We start from the raw sequence: 5,285 nt of genomic DNA on the forward strand, positions 1-5,285 counted from the left end.
GATGATGTCTCACTAACCTCATGGTGGATATGTTGGCTCAAGAGAGTCTCACCAGTTCCTGGTTCCTCGTGAAAATGCATCAAGTCGTATTGCCAAATACTATATGGCAGCATATACTTTTATTGCCACTTTTCAAGTTCTTTGCTGTTTGGTGTCCAGAAGTTGTTGATTAAAAGAATGTATATATATATATATATATATATATATATATATATATATATATATATATATATATATATATATATATATATATATATATATATATATATATATTTCGGTTCCTTCTGTCACTATAGTCTATAGTTTTAATTTCCCCAAAGCAGATACTGATACGCTACTACCAGAAGTAGGTCTATTCCAGCTAAGTAGGCTCATTAGTTAAACAATCTCTAGTCTGCTGTGTGACTATAGAACGATAGTTTACCTAACTATAATTTTCAATGGGCCAACGAAGAAAATATAAAGAAAAGCAGGCCTACTATTTATAAATAATTTATATCATGTTCACTTCAGTTCAACCTGAATTTAAAGTTCTGGCTTGAGTGTTCCAAGAATTAAGTTTTATATCGTTATTGATAAGACACTCCAATGGTTGCATCATGTTTTCAACAACCCACACCATACGAATACGATAATATAATTCAGAAGCAACATTTGAAATGGAAAAAAAGATATAACTATCATAATCGGAAGCAAAAACTCCTCACATTTTGTAAGTTATCTGTGAAAATTTTTTCGATAGTTTGAATATACTACAGTTACCGCAAAAGAAATTTTACCGTTTTCTCTTATTCAACGAAAAAGAAAACGAGTTAAATAAAACTAACTCTAATAAAATAACTTATTATATGAAACTGGTTTTTAAAAAAAATTGTATACAATATCAACAGCATCAACAGTAATTATTATTATGATTTGGGTAGGCCTATGCTACACGGCGTGATTTATATGCTTGTTGAGAAGTTGCCTGATTTTGAGAGAGAGAGACCTTACCTTACAGACCTTACTCTTGTTCGGGTTGCCCCAGGTCCCTCAGTGTGAGCACCTCTAATGTCTACCAGAGAGTTGCTAGTACATCTTCCGGTATATTTTGCATCTTCCAATCTTGGATGGTCTGGATGCAGTTTAGATATTTGTCGAGCTTATTCTTAAACACATCTACGCTCACTCCTGATATATTCCTCAGATGAGCTGGCAACGCATTGAATAGACGCTGCATTATCGATGCTGGTGCGTAGTGGATTAATGTCCTGTGTGCTTTCCTTATTTTTCCTGGTATAGTTTTGGGCACTATTAATCTACCTCTGCTTGCTCTTTCTGATATTTTTAGTTCCATGATATTTTCTGCTATTCCTTCTATCTGTTTCCATAGCCTGAATTATCATGTAGCGTTCTCTTCTCCTTTCTAGACTATATAATTTTAAGAATTGTAGTCTTTCCCAGTAGTCCTAGGTCCTTAACTTCTTCTATTCTAGCTGTAAAGGACCTTTGTACACTCTCTATTTGTGCAATATCCTTTTGATAGTGTGGGTACCATACATCATATTGCAATATTCAAGTGGACTACGAACTATGTTTTTATAAAGCATAATCATGTGTTCAGCTTTTCTTGTTTTGAGTGCCGTACAACATTCCCATTTTTGCTTTACATTTTGCCAACAGAGTTGCTATTTGATCATTGCATAACATGTTCCTATATCATCATCACCAAGGTCTTTAACTGCTTCCTTATTTGTGATTGTCCTCATTATTAGGTCCCTTATATGCATAGCTTTCTTTCTCTGTCTCCATAATTTATTGATTCAAATTTATCAGAGTTAAATACCATCCTATTTACCTCTGCCCAATCATATACTTTGTTAAGGTCTCTTTGTAGAGCGTTCCTATCTTCATCACAAGTAATTTCTCTACTTATTCTTGTGTCATCTGCGAAACTACTCACTACCGAATCCTTCACATTATTGTCTATGTCTTCAATCATAATAACAAACAGTATTGCAGCTAACACCGTACCTTGCGGCACACCGGATATTACCTTGACTTCATCCGATTTCTCATCGTTTGCAATAACTATCTGTTTTTTCTGTTGTGTAAAAATTCTTTTAACCATCTTCCTACTTTATCCACGATATTGTGTTTTCTAATTTTCTTCGCTAATATATTATGGTCTACTTTATCAAAAGCTTTTGCAAAGTCTAAAATAAAACCACATCTGTTTCATTTCCGCTTTTCATATTTTTGAATATGTTCTCACGGTGGACTAACAGTTGGGTTTGTGATACTTTTTTCCGGGTACGAAAACCATGTTGTCCTTTATTAAACAAATTATTTTTTATTAAATGTTTCATAATATTTTTCTTCATTACCCTTTCATACACTTTCATAATATGTGATGTTAGACTCACAGGCCTATAATTACTTGCCTCTAGTCTTGATCCACTTTTGAAAGTAGGGGTAATATATGCTAATTTGTGCTCATCATAAATCTTGCCTGTATCTACACTTTGTCTTAATAATATTGCAAGTGGCTTTGCGAATAGAATGAACTACTTTCTTTAACAAAATAGCAGGAATTCCATCAGGCCCTGCAGCAGCTCCATTTTTAATATTTCATTAATAGCCTGCACAATATCAGCCTTCATTAATATCTATGTCAGCTAAATATTCACTATTTTCATCCCTTACTTCTATATCATTATCTTCATTATCTATTCTAGGGGTGAATTCTCTCTTATATCGTTCTGCCAGTATGTTGCAAATTTCCTTTTTTTCATTCGTTAATCTCCCTTCAATTCTCAGAGGGCCTATTTTTCTATTCTTCTTTTATTCATCTTCTTCGCATATGAGTATAATAGCTTGGGGTTTTGCTTGATATTTAATAGGGTTTTTTTCTTCCAAGTCCCGTTTTTCATTTTCTTTTGATTGTATAATCTTTTGTTCTGCATTTTCTATCTTACTTTTTTAGTTTCTATAACTTTCCATGCATTTTTTCTTTTGCAAGACCTTTTTCCACTTTCTGATTTTCTGGAACAAGATCCTTCTGTCTCTTGGTATGCATGAAATGATGTTTTACTTTTCTTCTTCGTATATATTTTTCCACTATTTTCTCCAATATTTTATATAATATCTCCGTATTTACCCCTTATGTCATCACTTACGAAAATGTTATCCCAATCTTTGTTTAATTCTTCATTAATTTCTGACCATTTTATATTTTTTACTGTAGAAGTTGTATTTTCCATATCCTTCCCACTTTTTTCATTTCTTGCTTTATCTCTATTTTCACTTGCTTTGGAATGAACTGTTAATTCTATGACATTATGGTCTGAAATATTCGCATTATAAACTATTATTTCTTTAACATAATTCATCTCGTTCACAATACTAGTCTAAAGTATTTTCCTTTCTTGTTGGCAGGTGATTTATTTGTTGAATGTTGTATTCTAGTAGCACATCTAATAGCTTTTCAAATTGCCTCTTATCTTCTGCACTACTATTACTCTCTTTTTATATTGTATAAGTACAAACCACAATCTCCTATTCGTTCTTTCCATTCTACGAAAGGAAAGTTGAAGTCACCAGATAGGAGAATAGTCCAGTCCTTAGTGATTTTCCTACATATATCATCCAATTTTTCAATTGTTAAGTCAAACTCTTTAGTATTAGGAGGTCTATATATTACTATGTTCATCAATTTTTCAGATTCAAATTCTACCGCTATTAGTTCACATTCTGAGTTACTATATTTCTCATATATTTTTCCTTGTTTTTTGTCTTTCCCATATATTGCGGTTCCCCCTTGATTCCTATTTTTTCTATCTGATCTATAAGTTTGGAACCCTTTTATTTGATCATCATTCCCAGTCTCTTGGGAATACCAGGTTTCACTTATATTCATTATATCTATTTTCTTTTCATTGGGTTAGTTCTTCTAAGTACTCTATTTTTCTTTTTGAGTTACTCGTAACTAAACCCTGCGCATTCATCACTATGATGGTTTGCGTGTTTTCTCCTTCATTTAATACTGGTAGTAATAAGGATTTTCCCATGTCTCTTTCTGTTCTGGTATGTTGTTCTTTTTTTCATTTCCAGAAATTCTGACATTAAAAATCCAACTTTTCCATAATATTTGATCTTCCTTCATCATAATTATTCATTTTGTGTCTGAATCTGCAATTTTCTCCGTTTCTGCATATCCTCTTGCATAATAATACAGTATTATCTCTTGAGTAGAATTTCGGAGCTGATGCTTTGAAATTTTTTGCTGACACCTCTGCATATCTCATTGGTGGTTTGCTTTTCTCTTTTACCTGATATTCTTGATTTCTCTCTTTATTTGTTTCTTTCTTATTTTGGATTTTATTACTTGGTTGGTTATTTATTTGATTATGATTCATGGCTACAGGGTGCTATATTTGCATTTTTTGTCGAACTTACATCCTTTTCCTTCTTTTAGGTTTTTACATATTTTTTGGATGCAGATCTCTGCAATCATCCCCATATCCATCTAAGTATGCACATTTACCATATATTTCATAGTTTTGACATATCTTAGGATGTTTGTAGTAACATCTTTCTCCAAATCTGCAATTCCCTCTTTTCAAAAGGTTGCAGATTTTGTCTTTCTTGTCTATTTTTTCCTCTTTCCCGTCATTGTATAGATCTGGGTAGAGCTTCTTCGGGATTTGCTTTTCTGTTGTCATATCGTAATTTATTTCTTCGTAGGTATGCTGCTTTATTGCCTCATATGTAGTATCAATGAGTATCTCTGCATCCATACTTTTATCTTGTTCTTTGTTTTCCTTATTTTTTTCTGTCATTTCATTTTTGTTTACTTCTCTTCGTTTTCCTCTTCTTCTTTTTCTTCTTCTTCTTCCTCTTCCTCTTCTTCTTCATCCTCAACTATTTGTACATTCAATCTTGATTTAATAACATTGTCTATCCATGATAGACATGTTGAACAAAAAATTCTTGTATCTTTTCTCAAATCTTGTATTACCTCAGCACACTGTGGATGGGTCGGAATGTTGCATGCAGCACATTTTCTGATTAGGTTTTGTGGATTGACTATGCTATACCAAACCTTACCACAGTTTGCATGCTTTTGGCATTCTTTTTCCTAATGCATCAATTAGGATATTCACAGATTCACCTTATTCATTTTCTTTGTCGAATATGTTGGTTTAGTATATTTTCTTTATGAGTCTCTTGACCACTTGGATTTTATTTGGAGAAGAGAGAGAGAGAGAGAAATCTAAACATACCATTATCTGTCAGAGAGAGAG

Source organism: Macrobrachium nipponense, chromosome 4 (assembly GCF_015104395.2).
Source record: "Macrobrachium nipponense isolate FS-2020 chromosome 4, ASM1510439v2, whole genome shotgun sequence".
Taxonomy (NCBI): Eukaryota; Metazoa; Arthropoda; class Malacostraca; order Decapoda; family Palaemonidae; genus Macrobrachium; species Macrobrachium nipponense.